Below are 15,359 nucleotides of genomic sequence, written 5' to 3'. Positions count from 1 at the left end.
AACACTTTACTGATGCAATGTATGTGTGGTGAAGACCCAAAGAAGACTTTGTTAAGGTCTTGTCACTTATTAGTGTACAGTATGAGTAACAGGGGCATTTTTGCAGTACCTAAACTAAAATGTTACCTCCATACCTTCACTCTAGGGCTGACTGCTGATGTCTGCGTTAATGCCTTTAAAGTATTTTGCCCCTCGTCTGAGGCTGCTTGCACTCGTGCAGGTGCTTCCCTGTACTTATTGATGTAATGAGTGAATTTTCTCCTTCACAAGAAATGCAATCAACTCACATTGTTAAAATGACAGGTCCTTGTCAGCCATTTTGTCACACTGAACTCTGAATATGTGGCTGATACAGATTTTGTCATTTTTCATTCTGGGGTGAGATGATATTTATGGTAACCTGCATTTTGATAATGGGTGTGAGTTCAATATGCTCACTACTTTCAATGTGACTCTTGGATGTTTAACTGGCACCATTAGTTTTCATTGCCTCCAGTTAGAGGAAACTTACAAATGAGTCTAAAAAGTAAATTTTCAGCTGTCTCACTCCAGGTCTGGACCACTGTCTCCACAATGATGTTGTGATGATTACCACATGAAGTGCAATGAGGTATCCAGACAGCAGGCCTGAAGTCACACACCAATCTGTTCTTGCTGCACTAAGATCTAGGCAGGTGATAAATTCTAGGACTTCATCCCCCACCTGATTAACCAAATCTTTCAGTCGTTAGTAAGGGGGGCAACTTTAAAAGTCACTCAAAACAATACAAACCCTTTGTACTAAATGATTACAGCAGTCACTTTATGGTCAATACAAAGGTTTGGTACACCGCTGATGTCCATAACTATGACCCCCAAATCTTCCCTTTCACTTTCCTCAGTGACTAAAGCTACATCTACACTACTACATTTTTGTTTAAAAATGCAGACATTAGTGTGCCTTTTGTGCACACTACCCCGGCGTTATTAGCCCTCAAAAATGGAGTGTGTTAAAAACTCTCCCCAGAACTGCACAATTATGAAAATGCCTGCTCAGAATTGCAGTGTGGAGGAATGAACACAAGGAGTTTTGAAAACGCAGAATATAGTTCCACTCTTATTTGCTCATACTCATCATATGGCCCTATTGGATCCTACTTATTACAACATCTCATTCCTGGATTGGTCATCCTACGCAGAAGAAAACCATATTCCAACAAGAAGAGTTGCTTTCCATGGCGTTTGTTGCGATGCTTACCTATATGCACCTAAATTGTTTAAGTTTTCCAATGAATCCTATGAGTACTGGCATAACCATCCAACCAATCCCTTTCCCTGTTCCTGCTGACGCACACATGCTCGGTGTAGGCAAACGGCTACGTTGTTTTAGCGTAAGCAGAGATGCGTTTGTAAATGATGTGAACACACTAGTGTGGATAGAGATTGTTTGCATTTTGAAAAAACGTTTTTAAATGAAAACATAGCAGTGTGGATGTGGTGCAAGATGCAGAACATCAGAATATTATTTATCATTTATGTCAATTGTCTTAACCTGTCTTTTGTTGCCGTGGTATCGTATGTAAATTAGATGGTGTTCTGATGTCATTAGTGTAAACCAGTGGTTCCCAAACTCAGTCTTGGGGACCCCCTGGAGCTTGCAGGTTTTTGACCCAACCAACTTCTGTTTTTTAATAAGACTCCTGGACTAATGAAGTGATCTGTTATTTCCCTGTTTCTGAGTTTTGGGGTCAATGAAGAAGTTACAGAAGTAAGTGTGTTAATACATTTTTTAAAACAAATTAAGCACTTTAATCTGGATAATGTGTTTTTTTTTACTTTTTATTTATGTTCATCCTGATTTCCATTCTGCATTTCCATTATTGACTAATTTTCGGGTCAGACACTGAAGGAGTTGCAACCTTCATCATTTAGTGTTGTTTACCCGGGTGTTTGCTTTGCATGTTTTAAATTGTCATTACTAGGATACAATGAAGGGAGCAGACCACACAGAATTCAGGAAAAATAATAGGAAAACATCAAAAAAGAGGTAAGCATTTAAAGCTGTAGCAAAAAATAGGATTTTTCTAAACATCTTATACTGCTGTGCTCCTCTGAATGCAGAATAAGAGAAGAGAAAAAAAGAGCAGCTTACTAAATGAGGTCATTTATTATCAATTATTATCACTTATTATGAATCTGGTGGGAACAAAAACCTGCGACCACAGGGTCCCCAGGGCCGAGTTTAGGAACATTTTGACTGTAACACAAAGACATATTTCATACATATACACCATGTTAGATGACGGTAAAAATGTTCACTTGACTCTGCACAGTCTTCACAAATGTACTGCTTGGTGTTTGTAGAGACCCTACATAAGGCAAAGTCTATTTAGACAAAATGAATTAATCTTACAAAGCACTACACATTTTATTTGGATTAGCAGTGATACATTATTAAAAGTTAATCGCAGTCTTGAGAATCAGTTGACCTTACTGATGCTGAGCACACGTCTTGTCCAATGCAGTATTTGGCTCTCAGGGACCTCAAATCCTATTGGACGTAACCTGGAAAAGAGAAAGCACATGACAGAGGTCAGCTTTAAGTTGGTTGCATTTTGCAAGTACAGTAACTTTTTTGAGCCCAGGCAGAGCAGTTGTGTTGTGATTAGTGCTGCTTCTTTACAAACCCAGTGAGTTGGGTTCAGTTTACGAAGTTGGAGGAAGATGATTTGGAGATGGAGCTTAGTGTCCCCTTTCACAATTTTCAGTCAGAGCTAGATGTCAGGTGCCAATTGCCTGGATAGAGTATGAGGTGTGGCGTGTGACTCTTGACAATTATCACCTGAAAGTGAGATGACTTCTTGAGAAAAGGGGAGTTTAAATGTACCCTCAACAGCTCACCTCCTGTCCCTACAGTTGTGGCATTGTTATTCAAATTTATTCATAGCTGCTCTTAATTCTCAGAGCCATGTTGAATGGTACAATGTGACTTCCACTGTGAGAACAAGCAAAGTTCCTCTTAATATGTGTTTGATTTTTGTTTAATCTTGAGAAAAATAAATTTCTGTGTAAAGGATGGACAGTCTGAGGTGGCAGATCACATTCAGATCTCACACAAACCACTCCAGAGTTCACTTGAAACCCACCAAGACCACACTTTCCAAGGGGTCCCGGTAGAGTTGTTTTGGTCCGCACCAGAGTGAGGTTGCCGAGTTCACATCTACTTAAATCAATCAGATTTTCAGGGAAATCACAACAGAGTTTGAAACGATTGGTCCAAATGAACTAGAAGTGACAATGCCTTAAAATTAATTTTGCAGGCACATACACAATTTCAAAATGTGAAAAACTCTGAAGGGTCTTTTTAGTTTTTTTTTTCTTCATTTTTTGAAACATTGCACACTTTCATGCTTATCTCCGTTCTGTTCTGCAGCTGCCTAACCAATATAATCCGTTCTACACTGGAAAGATTAACTCTGTTTATGCCTTTAGTTCACATCACCATGTAGGAGTGCATTAGTTTTATAAAATTGTTACATGCTGCACATTTTCTACAAGAAAACGCACTGAATTGCACCATTGTGCACAATACTCTGTGTTCTACATAAAAGAAGCTCAGTACACAGAAGGTCGCTGCCACCCCTCGCCATTCTCTAGCATCTACCAGTTCCTAGTCTTGGATAAGCACACATCCACTGTTTATTTATTTTTTCCTAGAGATCTTTGTATAAATATTAAATGACAGGTGGATGCGTCTGGAATTAATGCATGAAAACACATCCAGTCCTTAACTAACCTACTCTTCTTCTTTTGTGAATAATATGAATGTCACTTGAAGCAAAATCCAATTCAAACTGCAAAATGTGTTTGTGAAGTGACACAGTGAACTTTGCTGCAAATCAGACTTGGATGAGATTGCTTTGGTCATCATTACCTGAGCCAACTCCAGTCAGACAGGCAATTTGAACCGTCATCACTGCCATCGGGTGCTTTCTTTACTTGTGCTGCATGAATATTTAGACCATTTGCCATCTGTCAGCTTCAGGGCAATGTGGGGCGCATGTCACAGTGGCTCTTTGGTATGAGTGCTGCCAGGCAGATGTTTACAGGTGCAACGGATTAAACAGATAGAAAGGACAGGTTAAGGGTTGGGGGGATTCCCTGCATAATCTCTGGGGATCCAAGTAGTCGTAGAAGACTGAAATTATGGTCAAAGTGAATAAATTGGACATTTGACAACCAAGAACAGTTCCGCGAGATTTTTATGTATACAGGGCAGGAAGTGAAGTAAGCAGAGGAAATGAAATGACGTTGATGATGAGGGACAGTGATGACGTCATAATCAGAAGCCTGAAATTAAGTCATCGATAAGGGACTGGGAGTGAACCCGTCAGTTTGGGACGGAAGTGACATCGATCGAAATGGACCCAGATGTGGAGTCACCTAATGGAGCTGGAACAGATGTTACCCAGGTGAACCTCCGAAAGGTGCACTCTTTTTTTTTTTGTTGAGGAAGAAAGGCATTAGTACTCCATTCTAAACTCTCACCTTTTGTTCTTTCATGCTTCATCGGGCCTTTTGGCTGCCCCCTAATCGTGTGTGTATGACACCGGTTACTGTTTAAAAAGGTTTTGGTGTCACCAGTAAATAACCAACTGAAACTGAATGATGTAATAAAACAGAAGTAGTAATGGTGTCAGCTGGCAACTGTTTGTAGATAATCACAGTGCCAAACAGGAGGCTGTCACCTAAACAGCAAGATTAGTGGTTGGTGTACTGAAAAGAGGATACAAGACTGGAGTTATGAATCAGTAGAGCCCGTCACTGAGCCACCCTTACTTTTCTCTCTTTTAAATTATGTGTCTAACTCAAAAAGGTGCCAGTCCCCTAAACCAGAATGGCTGAACAGTTACGAGACCTTCAACAATGATATGAACAAAAGGTTTTTATAACCTGAACTTCATCTGATCCCTTTAAATGCCTCAAACTAATCTCTGCTGGGGAAGAAAATAAACTTTAGCTGGAATTCCACTAAAACCACAGCGCAGTAGCTGTTCAATCATTATTTTAGTTGGCAAGTATTTATGAGTACTCTTGTGTCTTGAGCTGGCACCCCACCCATCCAGGATGGGTTTCTGCCCATTGTTGATGGGATTGCTCTCCTGACAACCCTGACCAAGACAAGAGATGTGTTGAAAATATATTTATGGTTTTTGACAAGCACCACCCCAAGTATTTGTAGATGTTCTGTTATTTTTCATTTAAACAATCTGACCAGGGTAAGATAACATTCTCAAACCCATTTAATAAAAATCAGTGCAGCAGGGCACCAGGATCTGACCAACATACTGTACAAAAGTAGATTAAAATATGTAAAGAACTCTTCTTAAATAATAAATCTAGAAATGACATTCCATATAATGCTAATTTTTCTGATGATCTGATTAAATGTAATCATTTATGGAATTAAAACATGCCTGGGTAGATCTTAATGTGAAGCACTGCATTGAAATCCTTATTCATTTGGCCACCCTGCCTAGTAAGTGCACACAGATTTGAAATACGTATGAAACACGTTCAGTGTTCCCCAGCTATGTGATTTGCACATGGAGCCATTCTGCTTTTATCTGATTAGAGTGAGATCCATAAAATGGCTATTTGCTTGAGGCCAGCACAGCAGGAGACTGGAAGTGATTTTCAGCCTGGTCACTGTCCATGTGGTATCTATGCATGTTTTACTCTGACTGTCCTCCATGCTAAGGATGTGCAGGTCAGATGAAGTGGAGAATATAAATTGACCCAGTATGAGTTGTATTTATTTATCATTTTATTTAGTTATCAAGAAGTGGGAAGGGATGAAGATAATCACTGGCTGCAGCTCAAAGGGGGTGCCACCATCGAGAGAGACATGGAGAGAGCAAACCAAATGAATAAATTCTTTAACAGGTTTGACCCCCCTAACCCATGCTCACCTCGGAGTACTGCATCCACCAACCATCCTTCTGCTGATACCAGCATAGGAGAGACATCCCCACCCACAATTACAGCAGCCCAGGTGAGCAGAGAGCTGAGGAGACTTTGTGCCAGCAAAGCAGCAGGTCCAGATGGAGTATCACCACGACTGCTGAAGTTCTGTGTGTAGGAACTGGGGAGTCCTCTACAGCACATCTTCAACCTGAGCCTGGAACAGGGGAGAGTCCCGAGGCTTTGGAAAACATCTTGTTTCACCCCAGTCCCAAAGGTATCATGTCCTAGTGAGCTGAATGACTTACAGCCTGTCGCTCTGACATCGCATGTGATGAAGACCATGGAGCGGCTGCTGCTTCACCACCTGAGGCCACAGGTCCGCCACGCAATCGACCCTCTGCAGTTCGCATACCAGGAGAAGGTGGGAGCGGAGGATGCCATCATCTATATGCTACATCGATCCCTCTCCCACTTGGACAGAGGCAGTGGTGTTGTAAGAATTATGTTTCTGGACTTCTCTAGTGCCTTCAACAACATCCAACCTCTGCTCCTTAGAGACAAGCTGACTGAGATGGGAGTAGACTCACACCTGGTGGCATGGATTGTGGACTATCTTACAGACAGACCTCAATATGTGCGTCTTGGGAACTGCAGGTCTGACATTGTGGTCAACAACACAGGAGCGCCACAGGGGACTGTACTTTCTCCGGTCCTGTTCAGCCTATATACATCGGACTTCCAATACAACTCGGAGTCCTGCCACGTGCAAAAGTTCACTGACGACACTGCTGTCATGGGCTGCATCAGGAGTGGGCAGGAGGAGGAGTATAGGAAGCTAATCAAAGACTTTGTTAAATGGTGTGACTCAAGCCACTTACACCTGAACACCAGCAAGACCAAGGAAATGGTGGTGGATTTTAGGAGGCCCAGGCCCCTCATGGACCCCATGATCATCAGAGGTGACCGTGCAGAGGGTACAGACCTATAAATACCTGGGGGTGCAGCTGGATGACAAATTGGACTGGACTGCCAATACTTATGCTCTGTGCAAGAGAGGGCAGAGCCGACTATACTTCCTTAGAAGGTTGGCGTCCCTCAACATCTGCAATAAGATGCTGCAGATGTTATACCAGACGGTTGTGGCAAGTGCCCTCTTCTACGCGGTGGTGTGCTAGGGAGGCAGCATAAAGAAGGAGGACGTCTCACGCCTGGACGAACTGGTGAGGAGGGCAGGCTCTATTGTAGAAATGAAGCTGGACAGTTTAACATCTGTAGCAGAGCGACGGGCACTAAGCAAACTCCTGTCAATCATGAAGAATCCACTGCATCCACTGAACAGGATCATCTCCAGACAGAGGAGCAGCTTCAGTGACAGACTGAGGAGATTGTTCCTCCTCCACACTATGCGACTTTTCAATTCCACCCGGGGGAGTAAATGCTAACATTATTCAAAGTTATTGTCTGTTTTTACCTGCATTTTTATCACTCTTTAATTTAATATTTTTTTTTATCAGTATGCTGCTGCTGGATTATATGAATTTCCCCTTGGGATTAATAAAATATCTATCTATCTATCTATCTATCTATCTATCTATCTATCTATCTATCTATCTATCTATCTATCTATCTATCTATCTATCTATCTATCTATCTATCTATCTATTTAGTAAACGGTGGATTTTCTTTAAATATTTAAAGAAAATGGTTCCAACTAAACCAACTGAGCATGAACAGCTCAGTCCGGAATGGCACATGCTGACAAATCAGGGAGAGATAAGCGTACATAGACAGATATTTTTCATAACACACATCATGCCATATACTATGTGTGGATAATAAGGTTATTAAAACAGTTTAAAAGTCTAAGATTATAGATTTTCTAGACTAGTGGTGAGTTATGTGAAAATGGCTGCATTTCACAACATGATTTTATCAAAAGGCACACATTTCTCTATTAGAAAAGAATGTCACTCTCCCGTTAATTGAACAACCTGCTGTTGGACTCATGAGAAACAAGTCTAATACTGTGTGGTGGAGAAAACATTCAGACTTTATTACAGATGATACCAGCGCTACTTCCGTTCTGCTCCCTCCTTCTTTAGTCCTGTTTTCTTGTATCGATTGTACAGAACTCCGTCTCTTTCTCTCCAGTGTATCTGAAATGTTTTATTTTTGTAAACATTCGGTGAAATTCACCAAAATCAGCCCTCTACTTTTGTAACATTCCTTCCCTTGTTGTTGTGGAATGTTAGATAATGTGGCACCCCAGGAATGCACGCATATAGTGCGTCTCTTAAGGACATGAGATGTAATACATTTTAATGGTTTCTATCAAGTCTGTGTATTTATTTTATGTTGTAGATGATTATTTGGAAAGTCAAAATGCTAGTGTCATGAGACAGTGCCTCTGGGAATTATTGTGCATAAAGTAAAAAAACTGGGACTTAAGAAACATAAAGCAAACCATTTTTGAGAGCTGGCACAGTCAAAACCAAAAGATTACAAAGTTAACCGAAAGCACAGAACCAAAGCACAAATCAAAGTCAAAAATATTTAAGAGCTGAAACAAGACCTGAAATGAAGAAGTGGTAAGCGTAATGTGAAGTTATGCCAAGAAATGACTGTTGCCCTTAGACACATGGTATCTTTGACTTTGGCAAAGTGGTCCTTGGCCCAAAACACTTCATTAGACTGCTAAATATCTCCCTATATATAAAATCCAGACGTCTGTCTGTCTGCTTTTCACAAGAGAACTACTTAACAGATATAGATTTGGGTATTTTTCTATAATTTGCTTGAACATTCCTGTTGACTTCTCTCATTGCGCTAAGCATCATAGTTTGGTTGCGGCACCAATTTATTAGCACAAATCCAAGGCTGGGCTGAGGGAGTGGGAAGCGTGATGTCAGGAGTGGGGAGCCATGTGGGGCCGTCTTCTGTTCATGTTCCAGCCTCCGATTGAGTCTGTTTACCTCTCACCACGTGTTCCTTGCCTCCGCTTAGTTAGCGATACCTGTTTGTTTAGTGGACATTACCATCTAGAGATTGTTAAGGAGTAACATTTGACATTTTTCTGAGAGAGATCAGAGATATGTGTGTTTTAGAGTGTAGCTGCTGATTGCCAGAGATATCATTGCAACATGCTCTTCTCCTCACACGGATGGCGCTCTCCTGCAGAGCTGAGCATGATCAGATACAGTGGCAAGGTTTGATGCTGGAGCGTACCAACTTTCCGCTTGACCAGACATACCTTCCCAACTTTTTATATTTTTGGCAAAGAGAGCACAACTACATTCTCGCCCTTGATAGCAAAACCAAAAATATTGTATATGAAGAGGCCCTCAGTTAAGAAAGCTATCAATATAAATTCTTCTCAATACAAATGACATTTTTTTTAGTGATTTTGAAAGTTTGTCCTGTTTTACTACTATGTGAGTGGGAACAGCTAATATGTAATAAAACATTTATATGTATAATAATACAAAAGAGGGAAACAGTACAATTAAACAATAGGTGTCCGCCACTGTAAGTAAGCATAAAATACTGCTTATTATGTCATGGGGACAGCTACCTTGCTTTCTCACACACCACATTATCTCATCCTGATGTCACATACAGTCAACTCTCAGTTCATATTTGGACGACTCATTTCACAGGATCACTTCTGGGGTCAGAACTGGAATAATATGTAGAGTCAGATGACCACTGGAAAATTAGTGCCCTTATCTCCAAATTCTCACACAGATGTCAATGGGTGTGCATGGGCTACTGTACTTATAAGTCCACTGTTTGTACTCTGTGTCTACCAAGCCTGGGAATCTACACCTTGTCTTGCCCTGAGACCCATCTGGCACTCTCGGGGCCTTTCCAGTGCTCAGTAAGACTCTTTGTGGACTGCAGTCACTCCCTCTGGCACTTCATTATACTATCAAGTCAGAGAAAGCTGTCTCCACACTGAAGTGCATCTGGTATGTTTTCTGAACACAACTGAAAAAAGAGCTAATTGTTTGTACTTCTTTTGGCCGTTAAAAGTCATTCTTGCCTTCCAGACACACTGAAATATATTCTGTGACCGCCTAAAGGCATGGATTCCTAGGCTGCCTGGTCACTACAAACACAGCAGATTTTCTGAGTTTAAAAGCCTTCATTACTGAGAATCTGGATTTTCCATTATCTGAAGATTTGTGGTCATATCTTAGAAAAACCCTGGGTATCAGCTGAGTGGAAATTTGTTCACTTTCCCAGGGCTACTGTAAATACTTTGTTTATCAGGATAGTTAAGTCCCTGTGTCTTCCTATCTTTAGTTACACAATGGTGACTTACTTGAAAAGACCTGAACAGCAAGAAAGCTGCTTGCAAATTTTGGTGACAAGGATTATGCAAACATAAAATCATTTTTCTGTACAAAATAATTGTAAGTTTTTAAAAATGAAAATACTGAAAAAACTGAATGGGCTACTGAATGTAGAAACCAAAATGAAATTAATGAACAATGTTAAAGAAAGCCAGCAGCTACAGGCATATATCTGAAGAACAGTAGTCCTCAAATGGCTACTAGAATATTAAGGAGAGACACAATGCTTCAAAAGCTTGACTTTTCAACAATTTAGGATGTACTTCTTTTTTGGCCATGATAGCTATAAGAGTTATGGATCATAGAAAAGCTGAAACTGTGTCTACTTTTCCTTCAAATCAATAGGTAGGCAGATGAGGGCCGACTAGCAAGTTATGCCGCCATGAAAGCTGGGAGATGCGATCGACACTTAAACAGTGGACGAGCTAACCAAAACCCACTCCAATCCATCTTAAAAAGGAGACTGCAACAACAGAGCCTATACTCTTAAAACCAATGGCTCTTTAATGACATCTTCATTGGGTTGTATGGCTCCTTGGTGAATCTTTGCTTGACAAAGCACCATTTCGTTGCGGGAAGGGTTCTTTGCATATCTTTGTGATTTAAAACACTTCCTAATATGTAGAAAAAAACCTTGAAATATTTCATGTATGTTAGGCAATGTTGCAGGACACTAAAAGATTAAGAAAACCTGAACGTAGCCTGTGTTATTATGGGGACCAAGAATCCTTTTAAAATCAGGAACCCATTGGGATTTCATAATTCTTTTACCATCTAGTCAAGTGTATTTACTGTTTGTATAAATATAAAACAATTCTTTCTGGAACCTTCATGCAGATGGGTCTTTTGAGAACCAGAAATGCCTCCCCCGTGACATTGCTGGCATCTTTATTTTTAAGAGTGAATAAGGAGACTAAACACTCAATGATTGAAAAAAACATTTGTCTGGTCTGAAGAATCTCTGTTCTTGTCAGTTCATACTAAGGGCAGAACTATGAAGTTAGGGATGCATTATTGAGGTCTCTGTTCTGATAGCATTGCTGGTGGTATAATGCTAAAGTGTGTTCCCTTGGCAAGATTAGAGTATTGGTTTAATGTCAAGTAATATCAAACCTGTTTTTGTCAATACCTTCATTTAAGCCAGTAATATCATGCTTGTAAAAAGTATTTACCTTAGTAAATAGTAAAGTAGTAAAAATAGTAAATAGTAAAGATTTAGTTTGATTTTCCTGAAATGATCAACAGAAGAAGACTCTTTTAATGTTAAAGTAAAAAATGGATCTCTGCAAAGTGGTCCAAATTAATTACAAATATAAAACACAAACTAATTAATCTATAAGTATTCACTCCCTTCATGTCAGTATTTAGTAGATGTACCTATGCCAGCCATGACAGCCTTGAGTCTGTGTGCACAGGTCTCCATCAGCTTTGTACATCTGCAGTTTTCCCTCCTTCTTCATTGCAAAACTACTCAGTTCTGCCAGTTTGCATGGAGGCTGCTAGTTAATAGCCACAAATTTTCAAATGGATTGATATCTGGACTCTGACTTGGCCACCCCAGGACCCTATGTTGTTTTTAAGCCATTCCTGTGTAGCGTTGAGTTTATACTTGGGGCTGTTTTTTTGCTAGAAAACAAATCTTCCGTGTTTCTTGGAGGCCGGTGTCAGGTTTTCCTCCAAGATGTCCTGGTTATGTTGATGCGTTCATTTCACTCTTTACCCTCACAAGCCTTCCATGGCCTGCTGCAGAGAAGCTTGCCCATATTATGATGTTGCCACCACTGTGCTTCATGGTGGGGATGGTGTGTTTTTGAAAATATGAAGTGTTTGGATTACACCTAACATGGTGTTTAGTCTGATGGCCAAAAAGCTCAAATGTGGCCTAATCAGACATTAGAATCTAAATCTAGTTGACTTCAAAGTCTCCCATGTGCCTTCTGACAAACTCTAGCCAAGATGTTGCATGTATTTTTTAACAGTGGCTTTCTCTTTGTCATTTTCCCATAAAGCTACGAATGAGGAAGCACTCAGGTACAGTTGTCGTCTGCACAATCTCTCCAATCTGAGCCTCTGCACCTTGTGACTCATTCAAAGTTCTCATAGGTCTCTTGATGGCCTCCCTCACTAGTCTTCTTCTTCACGATCACTCACTTTTTATGGATGGTCTCTTCTAGGCTGATTCACAGCTGTGTTCTGCTCTTTTCATTTCTCAATGATTGATTCAACTGGACTCGAAGGGACTTGTATATTTTCTTGCCTGACTTATGGCTTTCATGGAGTTGCTTGGAGTGTTTTTTTGTCTTCATTATGTAGGTTACACCTCAATACACCACAAGATGGACCTTTCAGATGCAGGTGAATTTATTCCATAGTCATTTGAAACCCCTCTTCAATAAACTAATTATTTGACCTCTAAAACCAATTATCTGCACCAGTGATGATTTACATGTGTAAATTTTGGGGGTGAACACTTAGGTGATCAATTATTTTGTGTTTTATAATTGTAATTAATTTAGACTAGGGGGCTTTGCCCCCTGTTCGCTTTGCTCGCCAACCCCGGCCTTCGCTACGCGCCAGCCACTTCATGTTTCTGCCGCTCACGCATGTGGATTTCACTTTGTCGATCTTTACTATTTGTTTTTTGAGACTTTCAAATATTAGTACTTTCATAATCTCTACCCTGTTGTGCATGTGTATTGCGCCAATATTTTTGAACCTCTTTACGACGTTCTACTTTTTCTTGTACTCTTTGTCTTTTATTTCCGACCCCGCTTGGAGCTGAGAGCGCAGGAACTGTGTCTGACAATAACATTCACATGAATGAGAAGTGAGTGGACCGTGGGTGCACCAGCCACTTCCCATCTCTGCCTCTCACGTATGTGGATTTCACTTTCACCAAACAACAAATCTTTTAATTCTTGCAGATACGCCTCTTCATTGGGAAGAAACACTACTTTTGCCTGATGATAACACTAATTAGACAATCCAAAAGTCTCCGACTTAAAGTTTAAATCCAAACAATATATTCAATCTCTTTTTGCTGTTCCGTTATTTCACCAAGTAATAATTTCCGTTTGTTAGCACTAATGCGATCTTTACTATTATTTTTTTAGACTTTTGAATTTTAGCACTTTCAATAACGACATTCTACTTTGTCTTCTACTATTTGTGTTTTCTTCTTCTACTGTTTGTATTTTATTTCCGTCCCCACTTGGACCTGTTAGGTTTTCTCTTCATGACTTGGCATAAAGTCACATCTCGCGGGACTTGAAATTATCTCTCTGAAAATGTCTCGTCTCATCTCTCTGAAAAAGTCTCGTCTCATCCCAAGATTTTTTTAATATAATAGAGAGACCATTTTGCAGAGATCTATTTTCCCTTTACAATGCAGACTCTTTATCTGTTGATCAGTGTCAAAAAAGGCAAATTAAATTCACTGTAATTCAATGTTGTACAACAAAAAATTGTGCAAACTCCCAAGCAGGTGAATACTTTTTATAGGCTCTGCATACTCTTCTTCAAACATGCCTTTACATGGTCACAAATGCCCTGGATCTATTTTATTGGGAATGAGATAAAATATAGATTTTCAAACAGCTAATCAGCTACTCCCATAGGGATACCATCGCTTTGAAACCTTGTTGAAACCTTGTAGTCTGTACAACAACAAATTCAAACAATTACAATGGTAAATGGGGGGCTGACTCACCTAAGGATAGATGACCACAGAGTTCAGGAAATCATATGTCTCATTATTCCACTTCCTCACTATAAGATTCCCTTTCGCTTTATTTTAGGGGCTTAACAAAATGGAGGCACATTTATCACTTTCTCATCCACCAAAAGGTTAATTTAGCATCTCAGCTTGAGGAAAAATGGCAGATATTTCATCACATTACGCAGATTACACTAGGGTAGTCTTTTTAGGGTTGGTAAATTAAGATCTGTTCTCTTTCTACAAGCTGATTTCAAGGACAATCTATGACCCTTCTTCACTCTTCAAAAATTTCCACTCCTAAGGTGTCTAATGTTCAAGGATTTCCAATCATGTCAGCCAGCTGAGGCTTTCAGGACTTATTGTTCAGGAAACTTGTAGTCCACACATTGTGCAAAAATCAAGTGAGAGAAAAAGAGGCAGAGAATGAGAAGGTCTAATTAGCAGGTTTATATGTCAGGGCAGGCTGATCATTCCAGATGGGTTCCTGACTCACAGCTGCATGCACGAGATCTAATGAGACAGACTTGACACTGTGTGCTGATGCATTATAAGCTATTTCACTTTTCATTAGCAGGGATTAATGTGTCTGGCTATGGCTATGAGAGCAATGACACTTCAACAGACTTGGTTTAGTGGAGGAGGCCCTGTAATGTATAACCATAGCGTGGCTTCCTGAGAAGCACTATTAACTTAACCCTCTGTCTCATTTCAAAGCAGTGGGGAGGGATCCAGATGAGACCAATGGAGAAGGAAAACTGAAAAAAATTAGTGCTCTTTTTTATCCCCAGGAAATGGTGGAGGATGTTAACTACTTGCTGTGATCCCTTTCCATACAGAAAGTCGGTTGTTTTTTTTTTTTTTACTTTCTGACAACAATCCCATACGTTATTAAATCACAGGAGGCTATCCACTTCCTGCAGAACACAACAGTTATCATCGTGAAAACAACGGGAACCAGATGTCTGCTGACCAAGGTCCAAAAACTATGTGACATCACACTCCGGCGTGCACAATTGAAACTGGGAAGCAAACTCAGCTGTTTTGGAGATGTAAGGCAGGCCCTACTACTTTATTTTCATCTACATTTCCTCCCTTTTTATCTCACTTAAATATATGTGAAAAATGCATTATAACAACCAAACTGTTACCGTTATGTCATTGAGTCCATGTGCATTCTGCATGCCAACATTCCTAATATTAGAAAGCACATATACATGTCTTGCTCAGTGTGAAGGCACAGATTGAATAAAATGTGCTGCCAATCTAGACAACAAATAAACCTAAGACTAAAGCCTGAAATGGGATTGAACAATCTATGGACACACCACTATGAGCGAAAA

The 15,359-nt window shown here is 40.1% G+C and overlaps 1 long non-coding RNA gene across 1 annotated transcript in view; it reads right to left on the bottom strand.

Annotated features, from left to right (window-relative positions):
- Positions 1–2,393: 2,393 nt before the first annotated feature.
- Positions 2,394–15,359, bottom strand: part of LOC120517450 — a 116,050-nt gene continuing 103,084 nt past the window's right edge. The window contains exon 4 of the long non-coding RNA XR_005631040.1: positions 2,394–2,544. This is a non-coding gene — a long non-coding RNA (uncharacterized LOC120517450). The remainder of the gene's footprint in view (positions 2,545–15,359) is intronic.

This window comes from Polypterus senegalus, chromosome 17 (genome assembly GCF_016835505.1).
Source record: "Polypterus senegalus isolate Bchr_013 chromosome 17, ASM1683550v1, whole genome shotgun sequence".
Classification (NCBI taxonomy): domain Eukaryota; kingdom Metazoa; phylum Chordata; class Cladistia; order Polypteriformes; family Polypteridae; genus Polypterus; species Polypterus senegalus.
This window is presented reverse-complemented; position numbering and strand designations above follow the sequence as displayed.